Here is a 16440-nt window from a genome sequence, read left to right on the forward strand (position 1 = left end):
GGCCGAATCTTTTTAGGATCTCTGACAGAGTCTTTTTCATTTGTGTAACTCAGAATTAACTTCAAGAATAGTGAAACATAAATTGTAACAATCATTACGTTACAAAAACTGCTATTTTATACAAATTCTCCTTTAAAACTCCAGATGCAATGTACCTAATTTGCAATCAAAATCTCTGAAAAAAGAATTTTAAAATCTTGTCGAATAAAATTTTCTAAAACTCTTTTTTTCTACAAAAAAATAAAATTTATTAACAATTTTTTTTTTTTTTACATAAACAAGTAAATTCATTAAAGACTACGAAAAGCCACAAGTAAAGTCCATGAATAGCAAAATAATGAACTTCTTCATTCACCATTCAAAAAAGTTAGTTCCACTTCTCATTTTTTTTATTCACACACAACATTTTACAAAAAAATTCTGTATGAATATCAACAAAGTTGTACTTTTTTTGTTGTTGTTGTCAACAAATGGAAGTAATTTAGACTTGTCAACTTGCTTGTGGACTCACACAAGTCAGCCTTCAATCTCTCCATAATTTTCTGCTTCATCTACAGCTATAGCTTGAGAAACTTTATAGATTTTCTCAATTATCGTATACCAATATTACCATCATCATCACAAGTTTTTCATCTGGGAATAGGAAAAAAAATAAATAAATTTTTATAGCTTTTTTGGACATTTTTCATATAGAAAAAAAAAGAATTTCCCTTCCATAAAAATTGAAAAGTTTTGAGGAACAAAATGATGAAAATGAAATAAAAAAAATTGTTGGAAGTCCTCGTGTTATTAGGCGTGGGACTTAAGCGCAGTTTTGCTCAGTCACCAATATTTGTTTGACAAATCCAAGTTCAATCACTAATAATGCACAATGATAAGTCAAGGTCCTCAATAACTCAATAAGATGGAGTTAATGCTTCAAACCCTAGCTCTGTTGGATGTCTGGTTGGTTAGATCTCACGTCTCACCCAGCCATCGAGCTAGCCAGACACCCAGCTAACCTGCCACCCAGTCAGTGAGCCACTCAGCTATCCAGCAAACCTGTCTCTAGTCTGCAAGTAATCCAGTCGACCATTAACTTAGTTAGTCAACCACAAGACAGCAAGTCACCCATCATCCCAGACGCCCAGCTAGCCATCAAGAAAGCCAACCAGCCGGCTGCAGCCAGCAAACCACCCAGCAATCCAGAAACCCATTCACCCAGCCTATCAAAGTGAAATTATCAAGCTATTTTTATTCAAAAATTGCTCTAAAAAATAAATTTTCCACACAATCTATAGCTTTTTTTTTATATATGCTATAGTCCCTCATGAGCAGATCTTTTGCTCCTTGTTTCCATTTATGAAGAGAAAGTTTTATGACATTCTAATCATATTCTAATCAAACTTTTTAACTACTACTTCTCTCCTCGTCATGAATAAGTTTTTTTTTGACTCCCTTGTGCTTGACTTCCTTTTTTGTTCTCTGAGGCAGGTCACTTTTTTATTGGAGCTGGGAAAAAATTAAAATTGATTTTAGAGTGCTGTGGATCTGGAATTATTTGTAGACAATTCGTTAAAAAATGTTTATTTTCAATTGTTAATTTGAATAAAATTATTAAAAAATGCTCGAGAGGTTCAATTAATATAAATTGTCAAATATTCCAATTAGTGATTAATATCACAGTTGCTGGTGGGTATTGGAATTGCGCAAACAATTAGTTGATTTCCTTAGATGAGCACACAGAAATGACTCAATCCTGGTATTTAATGTAGAGTATAGACTCCCAAAGAGCATAAACCAATTATTCGGCCTAAAATCCGGCCATAGAACTCGAATTTAAACCGAATCCAAGATCATGTCAGAGTCAAACCGATCTGGAGTCAGTTTTTTGTTGCCGATTTATTATTGACCAATTTGTGCTATCCGCGACTGAAAAATCCAAATATTAATGATTTGAGGTCTGATTCCTAAGATTTTCACTTTATTCTGCTTGATTACGTTACTACAGCTATCGTAGAAAGTACAAATGAAAAAAAAAATCGACACTAGACCAATCTGAGGTAGATATAAAGTCGGATTCGGTATGGATGTGACATCGAGCCAGCTCAACGTTGTATTTAGGCTCCATATTTGGTGTCATAATAATATTATGAACTATTCAAGTTTAAAATAATATTAGTCCAAAAAATTGTTTAATTTTCATACTTACTTAACACTACTCTTAATAGTACATAAATTACTAAGTCAAAGGCTATTCCACATTTAAGGGATATTTTAAAACATTAACAACCCTTACTCTCAATAACAAGATCGAGGATATTATCCCCTACACACAAACTCATTCACTAGTGACATCTACACAAACACATTCAAATTACACCCTAGATTCATTCCTCATCCTTTTCATAAGGATACACATTCCACAACACATCCATCCCCTCAAACACAGAGGTCGCTCATATCAATCAAAAGAAAAAACTTGTTTTCTAGATGAATGCATAACGTAAATTAATTTGCATTTCATTCTTTATGCAAGCGTATTTATGTGTGTATACATGTATGAGATTCATGATAATATAAAGGAAAACATTAAAAACTTGTTGATGGGGATGATGATAAATCAAGTTTTCTGTGATTATTTTTTTCATTTCAGAGATTTGTTTTGTTATTGTTGTTGTAAGGACTTAAAAATTGTTGGAAATGCTTTACTTTAATAGTTTTTGATGAATTTGGGCATTTTGAAAGTAGTTCTTGGAATGTGATTTTTACGCCGTTAAATAAATGTTCATTCGGAAATATTGAAATTTTAAGTTAGACTCAACTTCCTAAATATTCAAATTTGTAAAACAAAATGCTTTTTAATTCCTAGAAATTGGTTCACAACCTCAAAGAGGGATACTAGCAATGTCAAACGAAATGCTTATATTGGACTAGATTATAATGAAAAACCATGCATCTAATTTTTAATACAAATTTCTTAAACATTTGATTTTGTTGGTCAAAGTCATTTTTAGAACATTGTTCATTTAATAGCCTAACAATAACCTAATAATAAAACCAGAGCTCAAAGTCGACTTGAATTTTGTATGGAGTAGAGTCGACTCTAATCGACTTTTCCATACAAAATCAGAGTCGAATTCGAGCTCTTAATAAAACAGATCCCATGACACACGGATTCAGCGAAATCCAGAACCATGCTAGAGTCTCTCTGGCAGTAATTCATCTTAATAATGTCAAAGCAAGCCTATAATTGATATTTTGATTCCATGAAGTTAGTGAAATTATTTCATCATTTTAATGCAACACTATAACATAATCAAAGTATGATTATGCCAAACGAGTTGAATTTACATGCTCCGGGGAAAGAGTAAACATTTCCTTAGAGCACTTAAGTACTAACACGTGTGTTTATTAACTACCAACTCGATCTTAAAGATACTTTTCTATCAATTTCGCACCAACTAACACATCTAGTTATCTCTAACTCTAGTGACAATGTATCCATATGTAATCCATGCATAAGATTTGCGGAGCACGTTTTGATACTGCTGTTTGTGTCGTTCAGGTTGCTAAAGAAGGGAAATTCATGCTAGAAATTTGAATAATTCAAACTCAAAATCGACACGAGTTATGTATGGAACAGTCAAATTAATTAAACTCGACTTCAAGCTCTTTAATAATTATTAATCATAAATTATGATTCTAGATCACTATGAACTAGGGAAGCATTGCATATGAATCAAGCATTATTATTATTATTAATTTCATTTATATTTAATCAAGAGTTAACCCAAAATTCCATAAATATCAGGAATCAATTCATAAACACAAAAGAAAAGCCATCCATTCAAAATTCTATCCGTTAAATTTCAAACATCCATTTCATTGATATTCACATCACAATACAATCACTAATGACACTCCAAAAATATATAAAAAAAAACTTTGATAATAATTTTAAACGGTTCAATTTAGCATCTTTATTTGTACATAAATTGTCACTTCCATCATTGTCCTTTATTCGATGAATTATTGAGTAAAGAATAACTACATATATTGTCCCCAACATACATACATGAGTATGTGTTATTGTACGTATATTGACATTGATGCATGGAAAATTTATTTTCATTCAAAACATTTGTTCGGCTTCGCATTTTTCCAGCCTCAAACTCCAACATCCTTTTTTTTGTATTTTATTTTTATTCAATTCATTTCCTTCATTTTTTTCATCATGCTAAATTATTCACCATCACATACATGCAGCTGTGGATGTGAAGTATCTTCACACATACCAAAATACGCACCAAATTATCTAACTAACGGACATAATAGAAAGCAAGCACATTTTTATGTGGATCGAGGAAAAAAAAGTGCTTTTCTAAGGCGGAGTTGGTTGAAAAATTGGAGAAAATCAAGGCACACATTTAAGGCCTCTTTTTTATATCCCATCATCGACACAGCATGCACAAAAAATGTTGTTTCCTAAAAAAACGTGCCTCACAATTACATGCACGCACACATTCACATGCACATTTTTTCAGCCAAGTTATTTGAAAAATAAAAGAGTTCTACGCAACATGGAGATGACGACGAGGGATATATACATAAAAAAATGGAAGGTGATGGAGGTATACGCATATGTACACACACATCTACAGCATTTTTCGGATTTTTTCGCACAAAAGTGTGAATTTTTTTATTCATTTACTCACTAACACACACACACACACACACACAAATGGAAACGGAAGTTTTTTAATGCTCTCAACTTTTTCCTTTTTTAACCCATTTTTATGGCAGCAACAAAAAAATTTTGTAGGCGGAGCTCAAAAAAATGGTTGTCGGCAAAAAAAAAGAGAACTTCTTATTTACTTAATTCCTTTATATATATTTTTTTGTATGTACACAACTCTGTGTGCTGTGTAAAAAAAAAGAATTAACTTTTTCCTCATCTTTCATGCCTTTCTCCTATTTCCCATTTCGCCAAATGTTAAACCTTATTTTTGGTAAAAAAAAATTAACTTTTTCCTCATCTTTCATGCCTTTCTTATTTCCCATTTCGCCAAATGTTATTTTTTTTTATCAAGCCTTCATATAAGCCCATTAATGGTGTGGGGATGTAGGTTATATCCCTCAAACTATTCATCTCGGTCACATATGCATTTTTGGTAGGATGATGACTCATTCCACTTCATAGTTCTTTGCCTTCATACGATGATGGTTGTGTCACATACATGCAAGATAAATTGTGCCTGGCTTGCTCTCTCTCATCTTCGCTTCCTCATCTAGTTGCGTTCCTAACAAAAAAAAAATAACGCAATATATGCTCATCATGCGTTGCGTCATGTCTTGACGCTATGTCGCTCTTCCTGAACTGCAGACACTCGACATGGACGACAGTAAAAGAATTCCTAGATGTTGCTGATGTTGAAAATTTATTGAATCTAATGCAATTAGATGTAAGCCGGAGCATGATAAGAGTTATGTGGCACAAGCATGATGTAAATATTTTTATTTTGGGGTAGACTGTCTGAAAGAAAAAGAAAATTAAAATTTATTAAAGGAAGACATGAGAGACGGAACTTAATGGAAAAATGGATGATAAATTTAAATACTTTTTATGGTTATAGGGAAAATTAAGAAAAATAAAGGGAGAATTTTAAATTGAGTTTTATGACTGTCAAAAGAAGGATATAGAATGGACATTGAGATTTATTTCTTGTTGTAATGGTTTTTATGGATCTTGAATAGATTCATTGAATGAACAGACAAAGAGCATGCTATCATGATACAAAAAGACCACTACAGTATTTAAAAGCAGTCTTTTTGCCTAGGATATAGAAGATTTGATGCTTTCTAACTTATAAGATTGAGAGAAGTGGCGTCAGTTAGAAAGCTCTAAGGGTCTCTAAGAGTCTCGGCTCAATCTCAGGGTAATTCTAGTAGAATTTTGGTGCTTTTTTGCTGTTCTAGTCACGATAACTCTGTTGTGAGATTCAGAGACCCTATTATCCTCTTGTAAGTTGCTTTATACAATTTTAAGTAGGTGCATTGAATTGATAAACCCTAAGTCATGCAGTGAATAGAGTTGAAAAAACAATGATCCGATACTTAGTACGGACCGCGGAGAATCAACTATTAATCCCTAACAAAATCTCCAAGGGCCTTGCATAATAATTGAAACGGTATTAGACAAAAAGCAGCACAAATATTGACCTAAGCTCCGAAAATTATTGCAAAAAGCAGTCGTATGCCGCCCGTTTTAGTGTCCTTCACGCGTCCTTAACCGAGCCCTCATCCCATTTCATCGCAACATTAATATTCCTGATTTTGAGTTTCAAAATCTTGAAGATTCATCAAAAATTAATTTACAGAAATTGACTAATCCACATCATAAATGGGCCACTAATTCAATAAAACCTTTCAACATTTCCCACACATAATAATAACAACCTGCATATCAGCATAAAATATTTTTTTTTTAAATATTAAACAAGCAAATCACACATAAAATTTTAATTTCACAATATTTATTTAATCATTGAATTTTTATTATTTATTTTGTGATTTCGACTCTCACCCAAGCGCTTATGAAAGGAGGTTGATATCATTGACCCGATAATGCAATTTAGTTAGTAAGCCGCTTACGTCAATTATCGATCAATCAATCTATGTTTAAAATGCAAAAACGATGACAAAATGTCATGAAATATTTTAAAAAATATGAAAAAATGCCTGAACATTATTTGATGTACTTATGCTCATGCATGTGTGTGTGTTGGAGACAGGAAACTTTTTCTATACGATTAAAATTTTAATTAAATTTCATGTTTGAGTGGCGGAATTAAAATGTGTGTGATGGAATGGATTTGTTTGATTATCAGTTTTTAGCTTTTTTAAACATTTTTTTTTTTTCTAAATTAAAATATTTCCTTTTTGATCCGAAAAAACTGCAAGTCATGTGCAGTTATGAATTTTTTAGACTATTGACAATAATATTAAAATTCATTTATATCTGCAATATGTCATCATTGCAATGAATTATCATCTTTGTTCTCTAATGGTGAACATTGTTTCGTAATTCAAACAATATAGTCAGCATAAATGGCTTCTAATACAAATATTTGATAGTTCATTGTTGTAATCATTTTGGTTTGTTACAGACTGGAATATTTTTATGGATTTTTTTATGGATTTTTTTTTTGGTGGTCAGGTGGAAAATTTTTAAAAAATTTGCTAATTGACACTAGAATAGAATATAATATAGGTTTCGCATGTAGCGAAATTGGCACAGTACCTAAGACATCAATGGAACAAATAATGTCCAAATAGCGCTGTTTGCGTACATCCTCAATAAGATAGACATTACTTCTTTAATTTTCTACTCTGACCGATCAATTGTGATCCATAGTCTCCTTAGATGAAGCTAGAAGCTGTCTTTGCTTTTTTTAGTTGGCAATTACTAGTACCAAATGCACTTTAATCATTCGGACTCCTTCGAAGGAAAATGCATTGGCAGATGAACATTATATTATATTTTATTCAGCCGAAAATAAAGGAATATTGTTTTTTGCAGCTTTTTGTGGCGTCACAATTTAAAAATAGCAGATAGTTTATCAGGGTTATTCTGATAGTTCAAGGTTAATTTGATCTGTACACCTGCTGGTTTGTTTGCTGTAGTTTAGTACCAAGCGTTCAATGAAAAGCAGGTAATCATTCAACATGAGTCATTGCATTCTGATTCCAGATCGACTTGGCTTTGGCTCTGGGCCAAATTCAATGATATCCGAACTCAGTTCAGAGTCAATTTAGTAGAGGGTTGAAATTTGGGGCTATTCTTTGTTGTGTGCTTTTCGGATTACCAGTTAGAGAACTATTGATTTTACTTGCGATTAGGCTTTTGACTGAATTAGATTTGTCTTATTGCAGTCACATTTCAAATCATTCCAATTTGATTTGTCGTGCATGAAACTAGGCATTGACTTGAAAAATTAGCTCAACCAGAGCATGAATTTTACTCGGATTTTGTATGCAAAAGTCAATTCCATATGAAATTTGAGTCGACTTCAAACTTTGTTGTCATCCCGAGGCTGTGTTGGTTAACAACAAATGTTAACTTTTCGGTGATTTTTAATGATTTAAAGCTTTTAATGTTTAATTCTTTTTAAGTTCAACATTCATTAATTCCCAAGACAACAAGCTTCATTAATCAATTAATTGCACCTCATTCATCAATCTATACTCCTCATTGACACCTCCATCAGCACACAGCAATTACAAACAAGTTTCATAGAATTTCAATAAATCCAAAATGATTCCCATGAAAAATCAAATCATGCATTCAGGACACAAACATCAAAAATTTTGAAACTAAAAAAACCAAAGCATCGATAGCAAAAAAAATTCAGGTGAAAAGTGCAGTCTCATCCAATGGAGTAAGTAAGTGCCTATGACGATATGAAGAATGCAAGTCCATGTGAGTACAATGATGTTGATGATGATGTATATGATATGCTATAGTATCATATAGCCATTAAGCCTTAATCCCGCCTATGTACAATTCATAATGCATTTTTTTTTTCGTCGCGCGAGATTTTTTTTTAAAAAATATATAAATTAAAAAAATGCACACAATTATATGAGACACGTGTTTTTTTTCCATACAGCATTTTTTTTTTTTTGTTTTGACCGAGCGACGAAATAAAAAAAAATGCGAATAATAAAAAAAATGGGTAAAAAAAAAATCTGTGCCAGAAACGCGGGTAAATAAAAAATGCTACATTTTTTTTAAATACCCTTTCCATCCTCCCCATTATTATTATTTTCAATAAAAAAAATCCCGTAATATTTCAATAATTAGTGTCATTCAATAAGCGAGCGGATGAGTAGCGCGTGGCTAAAAAAAGTGTGACTTTTTTTTAATAATAATAATGTGCATCTGAAGTTCAGTTTCTGTTTGATATTCAAAGGATTTTCAAGTTCAAAACAGCTCAGCAAAAGAGCCCAAACACACATAAAACTTTCACTTTCAAGCATATATAGTTTTGTTGCCTAACCTGACTCTAATATTTAGAGCAACAACATATGGACACAAAAATATTTTTCATATATGAAATTCATGTGTGCTCACATTCTATGCATGCATATATATTGCAAAGCAACAAAACAATATTTAGAAATCAGGATAATAGAAAATAGAGTGAGAGAGAGAGATGGATAGAATGAGGAAATATATTCTCTGTGTCATTGGCAATATGTGCAAATATTAATGAACCTAGAGTGTCATAAATATCAATATATATATAATATTGTGTAATAGATAATAATAATAAGATGAAATGGAAATAATGAATTGAAATAATAATCATTATCATTATCCCTTTGGGGTAAATTGTGTTGATTCTTCTTGTGAAGTGACTTTTGGATTTTGATCTGGTATATATTTGTGTAGATGTGGATCTGTGTAGGTGAATTTGTTTGTGATAAGATTGTGAGTGTTGAAGGATAAATTGAAGGTGTTAGTTGATGTTTGTGTTTGAATACTTTTATAGGCAACCGGCTTCTATCTTGAATTGAGTTATGAGCTAGCTTACCCTAACTGACAAAGAACATGCTTTAATGCAGTGGTGAGCAACCTTTGTGCCGCGGAACTATAGTGTGCCGGCTAATATTTTTGAAAAAACGTATGTCATGTGAAGTTTTTGGCCAAAGCTTACCACCAAGTTGTGCCGCTAAAAATAAAAGGTTGGTCAGTACTGCTTCATTAAAACAGTAATACCAAAATACCAGCAAAAGCGTTCTCTTTGTCTGTTAGAGTTATAGTTTAAGACGGAAATTCAATGCGATTTGTTGTGACACATCCATGTCAATCATTAATTGCCATTGATTTTTGAAGAAATTAGAGAAAGTTGTGGGAAATTTAAAGTATTTAATTAATTTAAATTCGTAAATTTTTGAAGACAGTTCTTACTGGTTTGGAACAGTAATTGAAGGACTCCATTGTGGAGGCAATTTCAATGGAGTCTGAATTTAACTGTAGACAAATTTTAGGACAATTGAAATCTGAACTTCAATGTCCGTATGGGCCAGTGGTAGACAATTGTTGTGTCGCGGAAAACCGGTGTGCCGCGGACAACTGATGTTTCACGGACAACTTGTGTGTTGCGGACAAACGGTATATCGCGGACAACCGGTGTGTCGCGGACAATTTGTGTGCAGCCAAAGTTTTCTGGAAATGACGGTACCAGTCGAGGCTTACCACAAAGGTTTTCCATTACTGTTTTAATCTACAAAACAATATACTTAAGCTGTTCCAATCCACAACTGCATGTTTTATGCGTTTCAATGCTCATATCAGTGCAACTTAAGAGAATTCACTAGAAACGTTGTATTTCATAGCCTCAACCTTTAGTTACAGTTCAATGCAACATAAACTCTTAGCTTTATGATGTCGACATTTGAGAATCCTTAAAGCTTTTCATTACTATTTCCAAATGTATACATGCACATGACATTTTCATTTTCATCTATCAAATTACTAATTTTCTAACAAATTGTCCACAAGCACATAACCATTATGAATGAAATTTTAATGTGACCGTATTGCCACATATATTACGATAATAATAATAATATTGATGATGAAATCGATTTGACATAAAATAGAAATCGAGAGTGCATGAATATTAGGCACAATTTTTTTTTTTTTTTTTCAAAACACATGTTTGAATATGAATTGAAATTTTTGGATCGTTAAAAGTGAAATCGATATGTTCATTAGACTCTGTCTGTAGCCAGCATTTATCGGAAATTGACTTTAAAATTTAATTTATATCTATCTTCGATCTATGTTCACAAAATGTTTGTGTCTGTGGGAATTTCTCTAACAATAATAATCGCACATGAATGGATTTTTGTTATCAAAAATTTTGTTTTAATAGAGAAAATTTTGTGTGTGTGAAGGAATTAAAATTTATTATTTAAAATTCTTGTTGCTTATTGTTGGATTGATAATTGAAATGATTGGAGGATTCTAGGTGTGAAGGAATTAGAATTAAAAGTTAAAATTTGTCAATTTTAAATTTTAAGTTTGAATTGAAACTTTTTTAAAAATTTTGATTTAAAATTGAAATTTGAATATTAAATTTAACGCTTTTTGATAGTTTGAAATATAAAATTGAATTTGAAATTTAAAATTTGATTAATTTGAAATTAAATTTGGATTTTGAAATTAAACTTGAAATTAAACTTGAAATTTGAAATTAAACTTGAATTTTGAAATTAAATTTGAAATTTGAAACTAAAATTGAAATCAAATTTAAAATTAAACTTGAAATTTTAAATTAAAATTGAAATTTGCAATTAAACTTGAATTTTGAAATTAAACTTGAAATTTGAAATTTGAAATTCGAAGATTGAAATTATGTTTGAAATTTTAAATTTTTAAAATGAATTTTTTAATTTCGAAAAATCAAAAATTTAAAATTTTAGTTTTTAAATATATCTCAGTCCACTATAGTCGGTCTAATTCCAGCAATATCACCATAGCATATCAACTGAACCAAATCATCCTCATGAAATTTTCAAGATAATCTTTCCATCCTCAATTTAGAAACAATTTACCAAAGATTCACTGCCCAATTTACCCAATTGTTCAAACAATTTACCAGCAAACACAATTTTCCCATCCACAAAATCCCGATTAAACCCAAAATCCTTTTGTACAAAAAAAGATAATTTTTTTTAGCGACGGCATTTTACAGCACACAAAATTAATTCTTCTATTTGTCAATTGAAATAAATTTAATATAGCACAAAAAAAAGTAACAACATTAAAACTAATTGTTGAATCGTCCACAAAATTGAAAAACCTTAATTGAATTCAATAGGATTGTGGCAATTCCTATTTTTTTGATAAGCACTTTAATATTTGTATTTTAAATGAACCGTATGTTGCACATGTGGACATACATTCACATGGACATTTAGAATACTAATATTGAATACTAATAAAGTTGATATGAATATGAGACAATAATGTGTGGAAATATTCAATGAATTCAAAGAATCAATTATGTACATTACATACATATAATTTTTGTCGATAAATTTAGTTCATTCGGACATTGTTAGAGAAAAATATTTTAGTTCATTGACTTAATTATCTTTATGGAATAACACGGTGTATGTTTGTGTATGAATTAGTCAGTTATTAATTGAATGTTCTGACAGGTTTAAATATTTGATATTAAATGGGTGTGATTACGGTTTGGTGAGGTTAATAGTTAATAGTTTATTTTGGAAAGTTTTAGAATTCATGTAATTTGCAGGTGTTTGTTATGTTTTAATAGATTCTAAAGTTTAATGATGCATTTAACTCTCTAGATTCTCAAAATTCTCTCTCTTTGCAAAACTAAAATTGATTCTATCTTTTTAAAATTGAATGTTTATTATCTTTTTGAGCATTGTGTCACACTTTCTAGGAATATCCGGTAGCTCAACATATAAGAGCACTTGACATGCAATTAAGAGGACGCAAGTTCGATTCTTACTCGAGTCGTGTTATGAGTAACTGAACTTGAATCTTATTGCAAAGATTCCAAACAGTTCAAACTAACCTAGACTACACGCAGTTACTATCAGTTTATGCAATTTTTAATAAGAGATCATTCGTAAATTACATAACGTTCATGGAAGAGGGGAGCTTATAATTTAGTTATGGAGTACAAAATTTGGGTCATGATTTTGTTTGAAAAAGCATTACGACGCAATTTTGAAACGTTCCCTAATCACATATTTAGACATTATTTAACGATCATTAAACATTTAATTGAAAGCCGGATCAAAGCTCTGATATTATATCAATTTTTTTGGTGTAAATTACACTCAAATAGTAACAATGGCTCTTAATTAAACAACATTTAAATGTGTGCCAATCAAATTAGGATCTAAATTTTAAGAGTAACAGAAGTCCTCTTCCGAGTTATTAAGATATACGGTCTAGATTATAGTTAGTAAAAGAGATAGATCTCGTTTAAAAATTAGACCAGTTACAACTTATTGTCTGTTAGGAAGTTCTATAAAATCTACCTTAAATTTTACTAAATTTCCATTCTTTTAAATCTAAATTTCATAAAACTACAAAAAATACCACTTTATCACATAAGAAGATTTAAGTAGAAAAGAGGTTAAAACTTATTTTAATATTAGTAAAATAATTCATGCAAAAATAAAATTTAAAAATTTTTTCAATATGCATGAAAAAACTCATATAAAGTAATTTAATTAAAAGTTTTCCCCGAAAAATGAGACAAAATTCATTTCTGATTTTTGAAAACAAGCGCAGAATAAAAAAAAAACTAAAAATTAATGCAAAGTTTTTAATGAGTTTTAAATGAAAAATCCCCAAAAAATATGTTTTTCAAAAATTTAAAAAAAAAAACTTTTTCCATCAAAAAAAGCTCTTTTTTGTTCTCTCGCATGTTAATCATTATGAAATTTTATATCATATTTATTTTATATATTTAAATACCTTTTTTTGTTCATTATTTTTCAAAAAATTGAGAGTTTTTTTGTGTTCTCATTTTATTTATTTTAATTTTTATTTTTTTTCGGTGATGTATTTGTACGCTGTTGGATGTAAAGCTTCCGAATTAATATATTTTCAATAATAATGCTTATAATGAGAGAGAGTTTTTATCATTATGAACATTTTTTTCGGTGTTGTTAGCTCAGTATTAAATATGTTAAATTTTGATTGTTGTTTGGAGGGTGAATAGGGCGCATTTTACTGTAATATGTTGAGTATATGTGTATAAGAATTGTATCGGCTGTATGAAAAAACCTCTGATGTTGCATATATAGCTTTAATCAGGGGCGTTTTCGAGCGACACATAGCGGCGATCCTCATTTTTTGCGATAAAATGCAACAAATCGCATTTTTGCCATAAATTGGATCGAAGTCAGCTGTCACGATGCCACAAATGCAACTTCGCGTTTTTAGATGTATAGCTCGTTTTAGGTTTGCATGTTTACATGTCTTCAAACTTGAAGTTTAAGACAACTCGTAGGTTTTTGCCATAGAAATCCTCACAAAATTGAAAAAATAAATTGAAGTAGACCGCTAATCCTTAATACACACCTTACACTAGTATCTTTCTCATTCTAACTCTAAAATCATTAATTAAGTCTTAAATCTCTCATTTTGTACCTAATTTTTAGTTTCTGTTGTCAAATTACTGCTCCAAAAAAAAGATATTATTAAATTATAAAACATATGATTGACTGAGAGGGATTCGAACCCATGAGATTCTAAATACAAACCTAGGGTCAGTGATATCGGCCTTACCACCTGGTCTATTGGGGCATTTTAGTTTCTTAACCTATGTAATTGAAATGCTGTTACTTAAGTTTCATTAATAGCACAAATTAGTACATTCATCAAAAATCCATCGCAGATCAGTGTGAATCTGACTTGACTCTGATTTGGTTTGAATTAAAATCTGTTTTAAATTCGACAATACAACCTTGTGCAGGATTTTGGATCAATTTACGCACTTTTGCGTTTAGAGGCCATGGATCACAATTGATCTAATCGGCTAACGAAGTAAGTAAGTAACCGATTATTCAGGATTGTGTTTTATTTTAAGAATACGTACTCCTTACATTGAGACTAACGATCATTGATAAATCCAATGAAAATTCCATCAAAAATGGCTATATTAATTTATGGACAAAACGTCAATTCCACCAAACCTAAATTGAATTTCCCGTCAATATTTGCAGACCCAAAATAAAAAAGTTTACTAAATGCGGAAAAACTGAAAAAGTCGACAAAAAAAAAGCTTCGCAACATGAAAGCGCTTTGCATTTATGAATGTAGATGTAGTGTGGAAATTAAAATAATATAAAAAGTTTATTAAAATTCTCATAAATAATTTCAAATATAATAAACCGTTCTGCACATATGTACAGGAACTATCTACATCATGCAGCTAGAAAAATAATAATCATAAAATTTCATAATTTTTTTGCCTCCTTTTCCTATTTTAAATATTAAATTCAATTTCCCAGTGGTTTTTGGAGAGGATGCAAGAAGCTCATAAAAAAAATGTTGAAAGGAAGAAAAAGTTGATGCTTTTTGTTGTTGTTGCTGTGAACGTGCACATCAAAAATTATTAAAATTCATTTTTGTGAGCATAGAAAATAAAAAAAAAAGTTTTTTAATATTATGAAAGTTTTTCATCATCATTGGCAAAAGCTACTGATGTTTTTTGGGGGTTGACAATATTTTCACGGATTTGAATACTTGATTTTGGTTTGTCCACAAACAGTGGGGTTATGAGAATAAAAGGATGCTTAAAATATGATAAATATGCTTTTTCTTAAGTAAATTCAAATTTTGCTTTCAATTTTTTTGTCAATTTTCTAAGATTAGTTATCAAAAAGGCACACGACTCCAAAATAGCCGATCTGGCCCTAGGCCAGATTAGAAACATAAGTTACGTTGGCCTGGGTCTGGATTTTCAGCCATTTTTACATCGTGTGCTTTCTTGGAACACTTTGCTCCTAAACATTGTCTTTGTCTTGAAATCGGATATTCTTAGTAAGATCATTGCCCAATTCAAGGACAATCAGTCAATTCCATTAAATTTCAATCAAAAAATCACAAATTCCCTTTCAAAAATGCACCACAAAACCCTTTTAACCCTTCATCCATTTCATACTCATTTATTTCATCATTTTTCTGCACATCTAATGTTGAGAGATGGAATTTAATAATATCCGGGATGTGCATAATAATAATAAAAAGGAACTTTCCATTTATGCAATTTCCATAGTTGAGCATCATAAAAAAAAAAAATATTTCAATTTTTGGCATAAAAACTTTTTTTATATTTTAATTAATTATAGAGCTTGCCATCCATTCCTCGCTCTTTCTATTGCTTGCCATATAAAGTTTCATGTCTAAGAGTTCATTCGTTATCATTGAAGTTTTTGTTTTTTTATTTAATATAGTACATCCTACATTCATGTCCATTTTGTATGAAAAACCGAATAGAAGATGAGATTTATGATGCTTTGTTCAGTTCCAAAATTGAGAAATTTTTTTTTTGGTAATTAATTGAAGATAAATAAGAAAAAGTTTATGCTGATCACAAATTATGTTTTTCTGAAACTTTTGAACTTGTTTTCATAAAGATAATTGAAAAAGTTTATCAGATAACATTGAATGATTTTTGTAGGAATTGAAGATAATTAAAATAATTGAATAAGTCTTGGCATGGATTGTATCAAGTTGTTGTCGAATGATCTGAAAATTGGTTTGGATATTTAAGTTTATGAATAGCATAAAGTCAGATTGTGAGTCGAAGTTGCTCAATGGTGGAAAGGTTTAGTTCTTTGGGACTTAAGTATTCCAAACCGATCAAGTGATCATGGGTTCGAATCTCAGTT

General features: G+C 30.7%; 1 long non-coding RNA gene across 1 annotated transcript in view; it reads right to left on the reverse strand.

The window, feature by feature from the left end:
* Positions 1–272: 272 nt before the first annotated feature.
* The window catches only part of LOC139091838 (uncharacterized), a 78060-nt gene continuing 61892 nt past the window's right edge, over positions 273–16440 (reverse strand). Inside the window, exon 4 of the long non-coding RNA XR_011544547.1 lies at positions 273–633. This is a non-coding gene — a long non-coding RNA (uncharacterized lncRNA). The remainder of the gene's footprint in view (positions 634–16440) is intronic.

The sequence above is a fragment of the Chironomus tepperi genome, unplaced genomic scaffold (assembly GCF_022539635.2).
Source record: "Chironomus tepperi strain 1889 unplaced genomic scaffold, CSIRO-AGI_Ctep_v1 contig_262, whole genome shotgun sequence".
NCBI classification, from domain to species: Eukaryota; Metazoa; Arthropoda; class Insecta; order Diptera; family Chironomidae; genus Chironomus; species Chironomus tepperi.